Source organism: Pongo pygmaeus, chromosome 22 (assembly GCF_028885625.2).
Source record: "Pongo pygmaeus isolate AG05252 chromosome 22, NHGRI_mPonPyg2-v2.0_pri, whole genome shotgun sequence".
NCBI lineage: Eukaryota > Metazoa > Chordata > Mammalia > Primates > Hominidae > Pongo > Pongo pygmaeus.
In genome coordinates, this window is record NC_072395.2 from 7,183,672 (window position 1) to 7,199,613 (window position 15,942).

Sequence of the window (15,942 nt, forward strand, 5' to 3'; positions counted from 1 at the left end):
CACATTCCATTCCATTCCATTCCACCTTCCACTCCATATTCCAATCCACATTCCATTAAATTCCATTCCATTCCACATTCCGTTCCTTACCATTCCATTCCAGTCCAAATTCTATTCCATTCCATTCCAATCCACATTCCATTCCAATCCATTCTTCATTGCATTCCATTCCATTGCACATTCCGTTCCATTCCATTCCACATTCTTCTCCATTCCTTTCCACATTCCATTCCATTCCATTCCACATTTCGATCCATTCATTTCCACATTCCATTCCATTCCATTCCTCATTCCTTTACATTGCATTCCATTCCACGTTCCATTCCATTGCATTACAAATTCCATTACACTTTCTATTCCAAATTCCATTCCGCATTCCATTCCCTTCCATTTCACATTCCCTTCCATTCCATTACTCAATCCATTCCGCTTTCCATTCCACGTTCCATGGCATTTTCCTTTACAAGTTCCATTTCACCTTCAATTCCACGTTCCATTCCATTCTATTCCACATTCCATTCCACAATTCATTCCATTCCATTCCACATTCCATTCCATTCTATTCCACATTCCATTGCATTCCATTCCACATTCCATTCCTCATTCCATTCCGTTTATTTCAACATTCCATTCCATTGAATTCCATGCTCCATTTCATTCCATTCCACATTCCATTCCATATTCCTTTCCACATTCCAGTCCATTCCATTCCACATTCCACTCCACGTTCCATTCCTCATTTCATTTCATCCCTTTCCACATTCCACTCCACGTTCCATTCCTCATTTCATTTCATCCCTTTCCACATTCCATTCCACGTTCCATTTCACATTCCTTTCCACATTCCATTTCACATTCCATTCCATTCCATTCCATTCCACATTACATTTTACATTCCTTTCCAGATTCCTTTCCATTCCATTCCACATTCCATTTCACGTTCCATTCCATTCCATTCCACTTTCCATTCCACGTTGCATTCCACATTCCATTCCACTTTCCATTCCATTCCTTTCCTCTTTCCATGCCTCGTTCCATTTCACATTCAATTTCACATTCCATTGCCTTCCATTCCACATTAACTTCCACATTCCATTCCATATTCCTTGGCACATTCCTTTCCATTCCATTCCACATTCCATTCCACGTTCCACCTCCTGTCGTTCCAAGTTCCATTTCATTCCACTCCATGTTCCATTTCATGCCATTCCACGTTCCATTGCACATTCCAATTCGCATTCCATTCCATTCCATTCCATTCCACGCTCCATTCCCTTCCATTACGCATTCCATTCCATTCCATTCCACATTACATTCCACATTCCTTTCCATATTCCATTCCATTGCCTTCCACATATGATTCCACATTGCATTCCTCCCCATTCCACATTGCATTTCATTCCATTCCACGTTCCATTCCACACTGCTGTCCACGTTCCATTCGACGTTCCATTCCATGTTCCATGCCATTTCATTCCATGTTCCATTCCATTCCATTCCACATTCAATTCCAGTTTCCATTTCACATTCCATTACACATTCCTTTTCACATTCCATTCCATTGCATTCCCCATTCCATTCCACATTCCATTGCACATTCCATTCCATTCCTTTCCACATTACATTCCACATTCCATTTCAGGATCCATTGCATTCCATTCCACATTCCATTCCACTTTCCATTCCTTGTCCCATTACATTCCATTGAACGTTCAATTCTACAATCAATTCAATTCCATTTCACGTTCCATTCTACATTCCATTCCAAATTCCATTCTGATCCATTCCACATTCCTTTCCACATTCCATGTGGTTCAATTCCACATTCAATTCCACATTCCATTCAGTTCTATTCCACATTCCTTTCCACAATCCATTCCACTTTCCATTAAACATTCCATTCCATTATCCATTTCCCATTCCATTCCATTCCATTATACTTTCCATCCCTTTTCACATTCCATTCCGTTCCATTCCACACTCCATGTGATTACATTCCACCTTCCATTCTACATTCCATTCCTCTTTCCATTCCATTCCATTATATTCCACATTCCATTCCATTGTATTCCGCATTCCATTCAGTTACATTCCACATTCCATTACACATTGCATTCCACATTTTATTCCACGTTCCATTCCATTGCATTCCACACTCTATGCTACTCCATTGCTCATTCCATCCCATTCAATTCCTCATTCCATTCCATTTCTTTGCATTCCACATTCCATTCCATTGGTTTCCGCATTCCCTTCAATTCCATTCCATTCTGTTTAACACTCCATTCCATTCCACTCCACATTCCATTACATTCCATTCCGCATTACAGTCCACATTCCGTTCTGCATTCTATTCCATGTTCCTTTCGATTGCATTCCACATTCCATTCCATTCCATTCCACTTTCAATTCCATTCCATTCCACATTCCATACCATTCCATTCAATTCCATTCCTCTTTCCATTCCATTCCATTCCACATTCCATACCATTCCATTCCACGTTCCATTCCATTCCGTTCCACTTTCCATTCCACATTCCTTTCCACATTCCATTCCACGTTGCATTCCATTCCATTCCCCGTTCCATTCCATGTTCTATTGCATTCCATTCCACGTTCCATTCCACATTCCATTGCACATTCCCCTCCATGTTCCATTCCACATTCCATTCCAAGGTCCTTTCCACGTTCCATTCCAAGTTCTATTGCGTGTTCTGTTCCATATCATTCCACGTCGCATTCCACTTTCCATTTCATGCCATTGCACGTCCCATACCACATTCCATTCCACATTGGATTGCGTTCCATTACACTTTCCATTTCACATTCCATTCCACATTCCATTCCACAATAGATTCCATTACATTACATTCTATTCCACATTCGTTTCCACATTCCATTCCACATTCCATTCCATAATCCAATAGTTTCCTTTCCACCGTCCATTCCACATTCCTTTCCATTCCACTTTACATCCCATTCCACATTCCATTCCACATTGCATTCCACTTTCCATTCGAATCCATTCCACATTCTATTCCACATACCATTCCATTTCATTCACCATTGCATTCCATTCCATCTGACATTACATTCCACATTCCAAACCACATTCCATTTCACTTTCTATTCCCTTCCATTCCACATTTCGTTCCATTACTTTTCACATTCCAATCATTTCCACATTCCATTCCACATTCCATTCCACGTTCCGTTCCATTCCATTCCACATTCCATTCCACGTTCCTTTCCATGTCCCATTCCATTCCATTTCACGTTCCATTCCAAACCAGTCCACTTTCCATTCTGCATCGGATTCCACATTCCATTCCATCTTCCATTCCACATTGCACTCCATTCCATTCCATTCCATTCCCCATTCTATTCCATTCCATTCCACATTCCATTCCATATCCCATTCCACGTTCCTTTCCTCTTTCCATTCCACGTTCCATTCCACGTTCCATTCCATTCCATTCCACAATCCATTCCATTCAATTCCACCTTCCATTCCACATTCCACTCCACTCCTTTCCACATTTCTTTCAAAATTCCATTCCATTCAATTCCAACTTCAATTCCACATTCCTTTCCATATTTCATTCCATTCCACATAAAATTCCATTCCCTTCCACATTCCTTTCAATTCCATTCCATTCCATTCCACATACCATTCAATTCCATTCCATTCCATTCCATATTCCATATGATTCCATTCCACATTCCATTCTGCATTCCATTAAGTTCCTTTCCGCATTCCATTCATTTCCATTCTACTTTCCTTCCACATTGCATTCCATGTTCCATTCCATGTTCCATTCCACGTTCCATTCCGGCTTCCATTACTTTCCTCTCCACATTCCATTGCATTGCATTCCACGTTCCATTTAACTCTGTTCCACATTTCATTACACATTCCATTTCACATTCAGTTCCACATTTCATTTCACATTCCATTCAATTCTGTTCCATTCAATTCCACGTTCCATTCCTTTCCAATCTTGATTCCATTCCTTTGAATTCCACACTAAATTCCATTCCAGTCCACATTCCATTCCATTCCATTCCATTCCATTACATTCTACGTTCCATACCATTCCATTCCTTTCCACATTCCATTCTTTCCATTCCACATTCCATTCTATTCCTTTCCACATTCCATTCCAATACATTCCATTCCACATTCCATTCCACATTCCATTACCTTTTATTCCACATTCCTTTCTATTCCATTCTATATTCCATTGCACGTTCCATTCCATGACAAATTCCGCGATCTATTCCATTCCATTCCAAATTCTATTCCACATTCCAATCCATTCAATTCCACATTCCATTCCACAATCCAAAACATTCCATTCCACGTTCCATTCCACATTCCATTCCACATTCCATTCCACGTTCCACTCCACGTGCCATCTTTCAATTACACGTTCCATTCCATGTTCCTTTACATTACATTCTACGTTCCATTCCAAATTCAATTGCACATTCCATTCCGCGTTCCATTTCACATTCCATTCCATATTCCATTAAAATTTCCATTCCACGTTCCATTCCTTTCTATTCCACGGTCCATTCCACTTTGCATTCCATTCCATTCCACATTTCATTTCACATTCCATTCCATGTTCCATTCCACATTCCTTTCCACTCCGTCTCACAATCCATTCAGCTTTCCTTTCTATTCTATTACACATTCCGTTACACATTCCATTGCATTCCTGTCCACATTCCATTCTACATTCCATTCCACATTCCATTCCACATTCCATTCCATTCCATTCCACAATCCATTCCACTTTCCAATGCATTCCAGTCCACATTCCATTCCACATTCTATTCCATTCCACATTCCCTGCAATTCCAATCAACATTCCATTCGACATGTCACTCCTTTCCATTCCACATTTCCTTCCACATTCCATTCCATATTCCATTCTATTCCATTCCACATTCCATACCATTCCATTCCATTCCAGTCAACATTCCATTATATTCCATTCCACATTCCATTTCACATTCCATTACATTCCATTCCACATTCCATTCCTTTCCATTACACGTTCCATTCCACGTTCCATTCCACTTTCCATTCAATGTTCCATTCCCCGTTCCATTCCATTACATTCCAAGTTCCAATCCACGTTCCATTAAGCGTTCCATTCCATTACACATTCCATTCCACTTTCTAGGGCATTTCATTCCTCATTTAATTCCACATTCTGTTCCATTCAATTCCACTTTGCATTCAATTCCAATTCACATTAAATTCCACATTTCATTCCTTTCCATTCCATATTCCATTCCACATTCCATTCCATATTCCATTCAATTCCATTCCACATTCCATTCCACATTCCATTACATTCCATTCCACATTCCATTCCACGTTCCATTCCACATTCCATTGCACATTCCACTCCACGTTGCATTCCAATCCATTCCATGTTGCATTCCATGTTCCATTTCTTTCCATTCCATTTTCCAATCCACATTCCATTGCATAATTCCATTGTATCTTCCATTCCACATTCCATTCCACATTCCATTCCACGTTCCATTCAACGTTGCATTCTACGTTCCTTGCATACCATTCCACTTTCCTTTCCACATTCCACTCCATTCCGTTCCATGTACCATTCCACATTCCTTTTCCATTCCATTCCACAATCCATTCCCCATTCCATTCCACTTTCCTTTCCATTCCATTCCACATTCCATTCCACATTCCTGTCCATTCCACTCCACATTCCATTCCATTCCACTCCATATTCCATTCCTTTCCACTCCACATTCCATTCCATTCCATTTCACATTCCTTTCCACATTCCATTTCACATTGCATTCCACATTCCATTCCTTTGCATTACTCGTTCCATTCCACATTCCATTCCATTGCATTCAACATTGAATTCCATTCCATCCGACCTTCCATTCCACATTTCATTCCAAGTTCCATTCCATTTCATTCCACCTTCCTTTCCATTCCGCTCAACTTTCCAATCCACGTTCCATTTCAACTTCCATTCCCTTCAAATCGAAATTCCATTCCATTCCTTTCCACATTCCAATCGTTTCCACATTCCATTGCACATTCCATTCCACTTTGCATTCCATTACATTCCACGTTCCATTGCATGTTCATTCCATGTTCCATTCCATTCCACTCAACGTTCCATTGCACGTTCCATTCCATCTTCCATTCCATTCCAATCCACAGTCCATTCCGCATTCCATTCCTTTCCATTTAACGTTGCATTCCAATCCATTCCACTTTCCATTCCACATTCCATTCCACATTCCATTCCACTTTCCATTCCACATTCCGTTCCATTCCATTCCACATTCCATTCCACACTCCTTTCCACGTTCCATTCCACATTCCATTCCGATCCATTCCACATTCCATTCCACCCTCCATTCCACATTCCTTTCCACATTCCATTCCATTCCTTTCCACAGTCCGTTCTACATTCTATTCCACATTCCATTCCACATTGCATTGCATTCCCTTACACTTTCCTTTCCACATTCAAATCCATTCCATTGTACGTTCAATTCCATTTCATTCCACATTCCATTCCACAGGTTTTCCACATTCCATTCCCCATTCCATTCCACCTTCCATTTTATTCAATTTAACATTCCATTACATTGCATTCCACATTCCATTCCTTTCCATTCCGCATTCCATTCCATTCCATTCCATTCTCTTCCACATTGCATTCCATTCCATTCTATTCCACATTCCATTCCATTCCATTCCACATTCCATTCAATTGCATTCCACATTCCATTCCACATAGCATTCCACATTCTATTTCACTTTCCATTCCACATTCCATTCCATTCCATCCCACATTCCATTACACTTTCAATTCCATTCCATTCCACATTCCATTTCATGTTCAATTCCATGCTCCATTCCAAATTCCATTCCACTCCATTTTATATTCCATACTATTCCAATCCATTTTATTCCGCAATCCATTCCATTCCATTGCTCATTCCATTTCACATTCCATTCAACATTCAATTCCTTTCCATTCCATATTCCATTCCACACTCCATTCCACATTCCAATCCACATTCCATTCCGTAACTTTCCACTTTTCACTCCACATTGCATTCCACATTCCATTCCATTCCATGCCACACTGAATTGCTTTCCATTCCACATTCTTTTCCATTCCATTCCACATTCCATTTCACATTCTATTCCACTTTCCATTACACATTCCATTTCATTCCACTCCACATTCCATTCCACGTTTTATTCTGTATTCCATTCCACATTCCAAGCATTCTATTCCATGTTCCCTTCCACATTCCATTCCACATTCCTTTCCATTACATTCAACCTTCCATTTCACATTCCATTCCACATTCCATTCCATTCCATTCCACATTTCATTACATTCCACGTTACCTTATACGTTCCATTCCACATTCCATTCCTTTCCATTCCGAATTCCATTCTTTTTCATTCGACATTCCATTCCCCTTTCCATTCCATTCCATTCCACAATCCACTCCATTGCATTTCACATTTAATTCCATTCCATTCCACATTCCATTCCACATTCCATTCCACTTTCCATTCCTCATTCCATTCCATTCCCTTCCCCTTTCCATTCCATTGCATTTCACATTCCATTCCATTCCATTCCACTTTCCATTCCATATTCCATTCCATTCCATTCCATTCCACATTCCATTCAATTCCATGCCATTCCACTTTGCATTCCATTCCATTCCACTGCACATTTCATTCCATTCCATTCCACATTTGATTCCACATTCCATTCCACAGTCCATTCCGTTTCATTCCACATTCCATTCCACAATCCATTCCACATTCCATTCCAGATTAAATTCCATTCCACTACATTGTATTCCACATTCCATTCCACATTTCATTCATTTCACTTGCCATTCCATTTTACTTTCATTTTCATTCCATTTCACTTTCCATTACACATTCCTTTCCATTCCATTCAACATGCCATTCCACAAACATTTTCACATTTCATTCCACATTCCATTCCGTTTCATTCCAGATTTCATTGCATTCAACATCCCCTTCCCCGTTCCATTCCACATTCCATTCCACATTCCCTTTCACTTCCTTTTCATTCCATTACACGTTCCATTCCAGTTTGCATTCCACATCTCATTACATTCCATTTCACGTTCCATTCTATATTCTATTCCACATGCCATTCCGTTACATTCCACATTCCATCCCACACTCCATTCCGTTCCATGCCACATTCCATTCCACACTCCATTCAACATTCCATTCCACATTCCATTCAACATTCAATTACACATTCCATGCCATTCCATTCCATATTCCATTCCACACTCCATTCCACATTCCATTCCACATTCTGCTCCCTTCCATTCCACCTTCCATTCCACATTCAGTTACAAATTCCATGCCATTCCATCCCACATTCCGTTCCACAATCCATTCCACGTTCCATTCTAACTTCCTTTAGATTCCATTCCACATTCCATTCCACATTCCATTCCACATTCTATACCACGTTCCGTTGCACTTTCCATTACACGTTCCATTCCATTCCATTCCACGTTCCATTCCATTCCATTCCACTTTCCATTTCATGCTGCTCCAATTTGCATTCCACATTCCATTTCACATTCCATTCTACTTTCCATTCCTTATCATTCCATTCCATTGCACATTCCGTTCAATTCCAATCAACATTCCATTCCATTCCATTCCATATTCCATTGCATTCCACATTCCATTCCATTCCATTCCATTCCACATTCCATTCCATTTCATTCCACATTCTATTCCATTCCATTGTATTCCACATTTCAATCCATTCCATTCCACATTCCATTTCATTCCATTCCACATTCTTTTTCACATTCCATTCCACATTCCATTCTACGTTCCATTCCACATTCCATTCCACATTCCATTCCGTTCCATTTCACATTCCTTTCCACGTTTCATGCCACAATCCATTGCACATTCCAATACACATTCCAACCACGTTCCATTCCATTCCGTTCCTCATTCCATTCCACATTTCATTCAAATCCATTCCACATTCCATTCCAAATTTCGTTCCTTTCCATTCCACATTCCATTCCACATTCCACTCCATTCCACTCCACGATCCATTCCATTCCATTCCACTTTCCATTTCACTCCATTCCACTTTCTATTCCAGATTTCATTCCACATTCCATTTCACTTTCTATTCCACATTCCATTTCATTTTCCATTCCGTTCCATTCCTTTCCATTACACTTTCCATTCCACTCCAATCCACATTCAATTACATTCCATTCCACGTTCAATATTGTTTCACATTCTATTCCATTCCATTCCACATGCCATTCCATTACATTCCACATTCTATTCCACTTTCCATTCCTCATTCCAATCCCTTCCTTTCTATTCCACATTCCATTACATTCCATTCCACAATCCATTCCATTCCATTCCGCATTCCATTCCACATTCAATTCCACATACCCTTCCACGTTGCATTCCATTCCATTCCACATTCTTTTCCATTCAATTCCACATTCCATTCTATTCAATATCACATTCCATTCCACTCCATTGCATTCCATATTCCATTCCATTCCACTCCTTATTCCATTCCATTGCATTCCATCCTATTCCACATTCAATTCCATTGCATTCTATTCCACATTCCATTCCATTTCATTCCACATTACATTCAAATACATTCCAAATTCAATTACACATTCCATTCCACATTCTATTCCACTTTCCCTTCCATTGCATTCCAAATTCTACTCCATTACATTCCAAATTCCATTCCATTCAATTCCTCATTCCATTCCATTCCATTGCATTCCACATAACATTCCATTCAATTCCGCATTACTACACATTCCATTCCATTCTATTCCACATTCCATTCCATTCCATTCCATTCCACATTCCATTCCATTCCAATCCACTTTCCATTCCTCATTCCATTGCACATTGTATTCCACGTTCCTTTCAATTCCACATTCCAGTCCATTCCATTCCACATTCCCTTCCATTTCATTAAACATTCCATCCCATTCCATTCCACGTTCCATTCCATTCAATTCCGCGTCCCGTTCCACATTCCATTCCACATTTCATTCCACATTCCATTCCATATTCCATTCAATTCCATTAAACATTCCATTCCGCAATCCATTCCCTTCCAATTCACATTCATTTCCATTATATTCCACATTCCATTCCACTTTCTTTTCCACGTTCCATTCCATGATCCATTCCACGTTCCATTTCATGTTCTATTCCATTCCATTCCACATTCCATTCCACATTCAATTCCAATCCATTCCACGTTCCATACAAATCAGTTCCAATCCATTCCACATACCATTACATTCCATACTACATTCCATTCCACATTCCAATCCATTTCCTTACACGTTGCATTCCATATTCCATTCCACATTCCCTTGCATTCCACTTTCCATTCCACATCCATTCCATTCCATCCGATGTTGCATTCCACATTCCATTGCATTCCACTTTCCATTCAACATCCATTCCATTCCATCCGATGTTGCATTCCACATTCCATTCGATTCCTTTCCATATACCATTCCATTCCATTCCATTCCACTTTCCATTCCACATTCCACTGCATTCCATTCCACTTTGCATTCCACATTGCTTTCCATTTCATTTCACATTCCATTCCATTCCATTCCACGTTCTATTCTACGTTCCATTCCACTTTCCATTCCACGTTCCATTCCACATTCCATTCTGATCAATACCACGTTGCATTCCATACCATTCCCCGTTCCAGATCATTCCATTCCAATTTCCACTCCACATTCCATTTCAAATTCCATTCCACATTCCATTTCACATGCCATTTCATTCCATTCTATTCCATTCCACATTCCATTCAATTGCAATCCAAAATCCATTCCACATAACAGTCAATTAAATTCCACTTTCCATTCCATTACATTGCACCTTCCATTCCAATCCAAATTCCATTCCCTTCCATTCCAGTTTCCTGTCCATTCCATTCTCTTCCACATTCCATTCCATTCCGTTCTACATTCCATTCCATTCCATTCCATTCCACATTCCATTCCACATTCAATTCCATTCCATACCACATTCCATTCCACATTGAACTCCACATTCCATTCCACATTCCATTCCTCGTTTCATTCCATTGGTTTCCACGTTCCATTCCCTTCCATTCCACGTTCCATTCCATGCTCTGTTCCATTGCAATCCACATTAAATTCCATTCCATTCCACATTTCTTTCGACATTCCCTTCCATTCCACTCCACATTCCATTTCACATTCCATTCTATGAAATTCCACATTGCATTCCATTCTATTCCATTTGGAATTCCATTCCATATTCCATTCCACTATCCATTCCATTTCATTCCATATTCCATTCCATTTCATTCCACATTCCATTCCATTCAATTCCACTTTCCATTCCATTCAATTCCACATTCCATTGCATTCCATTCTATTCCATTCCGCATTCAATTCAATTCCATTCCGCAATGCATTAGATTCCATACCATTCCATTCCATTACAAATTCCGTTATATTCCATTCCATTCCATTCCAAGCCTTTCCACATTCCATTCCATTCCATCCCTCTTTCCATTAGACATTCCATTACACATTCCATTCCAATCCATTCTATTCCACATTCCATTCCATTGCATTCCACTTTCTATTCCATTGTATTCCACATTCCATTCTACATTCCATTTCACATTCCATTCCACGTTCCATTCCATTCCATTATACATTCCATTCAATACAATTCCACCTTCCATTCCATTCCATTCCTCATTCCATTCCATTCCATTCCGCATTCCTCTCCATTGCATTCCATTCCATTCCACGTTCAACTCCACATTCCATTCCACTTTCCATTCCACATTCCATTCCACATTGCATTCCTTTCCATTCCACATTCCATACCACTCCATTCCATACTCCATTCCACGTTCCATTCCATTACATTTCACGTTCCTTTCCACCTTTCTTTCCACATTCCATTTCACATTCCATTCAATTCCATTCCACATTCCATTCCTTTCCACATACACTCCATTCCACATTCCATTCCATTCCATTCCATATTCCATTCCTTTCTCCATTCCATTTCATTCCATATTCCATTGGTCCTTCCATTCCACATTCCATTTCACATTCCATTCAATTCCATTCCACATTACATTACATTCCATTCCACATACCATTCCATTCCATTCCACATTCCTTTCAACATTCCATTCCATTCTATTACACATTCCATTCCCCATTTCAATCCATACCATTCCACATTCCATTCCACTTTCCATTGCACGTGAAATTCCTTTCCGTTCCATTCCATTCCACTTTCCATTTCATTCTATTCCACATACCTTTTCACATTCCTTTCCACTTTCCATTTTACATTCCTTTCCACATTCCATTTCACATTCCATTCCATTCAATTCCATTCCACATTCCATTCCACTTTGCGTTCCATTCCATTCCACATTCCATTCCACGTTCCATTCCACATTACATTCCTCTTTCCATTTCACATTCCATTCTATGTTCCATTACACGTTGCATTCCATTACATTCCACGTTCCATTCCATTCCATTCCACTTTGCATTTCATTCCATTCCACATTTCTTTCCACATTCCGTTTCAAATTCCATATCAAATTCCGTTTCACATTCCATTCCATTCCATTGCATTCCACATTCCATTCTATTCGTTTCCACATTCCATTACATTCCATTTCTTTCTGAATTCCATTCCACATTCCATTCCACGTTCCTTTCCATTTCAATGCACATTTCATTCCATTCCGTTCCACATTCCAATCCATTCCATTCCACATTCCTTTCCGTTCCATTCCATTTCATTCCATTCCACATTCCATTCAATTCCATTCCATTCCTCATTGCATTCCATTCCATTCCAAATTCAATTCCATTCCTTTCCGTTCCATTCCATTCCACATTGCATTCCATTCCTTTCCACATTCCATTCCATTGAATTCCACATTCCAATCCCTTCCATTCCATTCCTTTCCGCATTCCATTCCATTTCATTACACATTACATTCTACATTACATTCCAAATTCCATTCCATTCCATTCCATTCCACAGTCCATTCCATTCCATTCCACATTCCTTTACATTCCATTCCACAATCCATTCCATTTCTTTCCACATTCTATTCCAATCCTCTCCAAATTCCATTACATCTTCGTTTCCACATTCCATTGGACTTTCAATTCCACGTTCCATTCCGTGTTCCATCCCACTCCACATTCCATACCATTCCATTCCATTCCATTCCTCATTCCATTCTATTCCATTCCATTCCAAATACCATTCCATTCCATTCCACCTTCCCTTCAACGTTCCATTCCATGTTCCATTCCACGTTCCATTCCACATTTCATTCCATTCCATTCCACGTTCCATATCATTCAATTCCACATTCCATTGTACATTCTATTTCACATTCCATTCCACATTCCATTTCACTTTCTGTTCCCTTCCATTCCACATTCCATTCCACATTCCATTCCATACCATTTCAAATTCAAATCCATTCGATTCCAATCCATTTCACTTTCAAATCCTTTCCTTTACATTCCACATTCGATTCCACGTTCCATTCCACGTTCCATTCCACGTTCCATTCCACTTTCTATTTCTCATTCCATTCCATTCCATTCCACATTCCATTCCACATTCAATTCCTTTCCATTCCACATTCCATAAAAAACAATTCCATTGTATTCCACATTCCATTCCATTCCATTCCACATTGCTTTCCACATTCCAATCCATTCCATTCCACATTGCATTCCACATTCAATTCCACATTCCATTGCATTTCACTTTCCATTCCACATTCCGTTCCATTCCATCCCACATTCAATCCCACATTCTATTCCATTCCTTTCCACATTCCATTCCATTCCATTCCACTTTCCATTCCACATTCCATTGCATTCCATTCTACATTCCATTCCGTTCCTTTCCACGTTCCATTCTACACTTCATTCCACGTTCCATTCCACGTTCTATTCCACATTCCATTCCATTTAATTCCACTTTCCATTCCGTACCATTCCACATTCCAATTCATTCCATTCCACATTCCATTCCATTTAATTCCACGTTCCATTCCATACAATTCCACGTTCCAATTCATTCCATTCCATATTCCACCCCACATTCCTTTTCCATTCCATACCACATTACATTTCACGTGTCATTTCATTCCATTCTTTTCCATTCCACATTCCATTCCACATAACATTCCACATTCCATATTGTTCCATTCCATCCCATTCCATATTCCATTCTATTCCATTGCATTCCAAATTCCATTCCATTCCATTCCATTCCATTCCATTCCACATTCCATTCCTTTCCATTCCACTTTCCATTCCACATTCCATTTAACGTTTCATTCCCATTTCCATTCCATATTCCATTCCAGGTTGCCTTCCATTCCCTTCCACTTTCCATTCGATTCCATTCCGCTTTCCATTCCACGTTCCATTCCACTTTCCATTCCATTCCATTCCACATTCCATTCCACATTACATTCCTTCTTCCACTGCATGTTCGCTTCCACGTTCCATTTCACGTTCCATTCCACGTCCCATTCCACGTCCAATTCAATTCGATTCCACATTCCATTCCATTCCATTCCATTCCATTCCACTATCTATTCCACCTTCCATTCCACTTTCGATTGCACGTTATGTTCCACGTTCCATTCCATTCCTTTCCATTCCTCATTCCATTGCATTCCATTCCATCTTCCGTATCATTACATTGAACGTTGCATTCCATTTTCCATTCCATGTTCCATTCCACATTCCATTCCATTCCATTCCACTTTCTTTTTCACATTCCATTCCATTCCATTAAACATTCCAATCCATTCCATTAAACATTCCATTCCACATTCCATTGCACAATCCATTCCGTTCCATTCCACATTCCATTCCATTCCATTTGTCACTCGATTCCGTTCAATTACACATTCCATTGCATTCCATTACGCATTCTATTCCATTCCATTCCACTTTTAATTTCATTCCATATACCATTCCATTCCATTCCCCTTTCCATTCCATTCCATTCCCTTCTATTGCACATTGCATTCCAAATCCCATTCAATTCCACCTTCCATTCCATTGCATTGCATTCCACATTTCATTCCATTCCCTTACATTCCACATTCTACTTAATTCCATTCCATTCCATTCCACATTGAATTCCAATCCGTTGCCTTCCAATCCATTCCACATTCCTTTCCATTCCATTCCACATTCCTTTCTATTTGACATTCCATTCCATTCCACATTCCATTCCATTCCATTCCATTCCACTTTCTATTCCCCAATCCATTCCACGTTCCATTCCTTTCCATACCACATTCCAATACATTTCATTCCTCTTTCCATTCCACTTCCCATTTCACGTTCCATTGTTCGTTCCATTCCACGTTCCATTGCATGTTCCATTCCACTTTCGTTTCCATGTTCCATTCCTCGTTCCATTCCACACTCCATTCCACATTCCGTTCCATTCCATTCCACATTCCATTCCTTTGCATTGCACATTCCATTCCACATTACACCCCACTTTCCATTCCACATTCCATTCCACGTTTCATTCCATTCCGTTCCATGTTCCATTCCATTCCATTCCACATTCCCTTCCGCATTCTGTTCCATTCCATTCCACAATCCATTCCACGTTCCATTCCACATTCCATTCCATTCAATTCCACATTTGATTCCCTTCCATTAAATTCCATTCCTTATTCCATTCCTTTCCATTCTGCATTCCATTCCATTCCATTCCAAATTCCATTCCATTCCATTCCA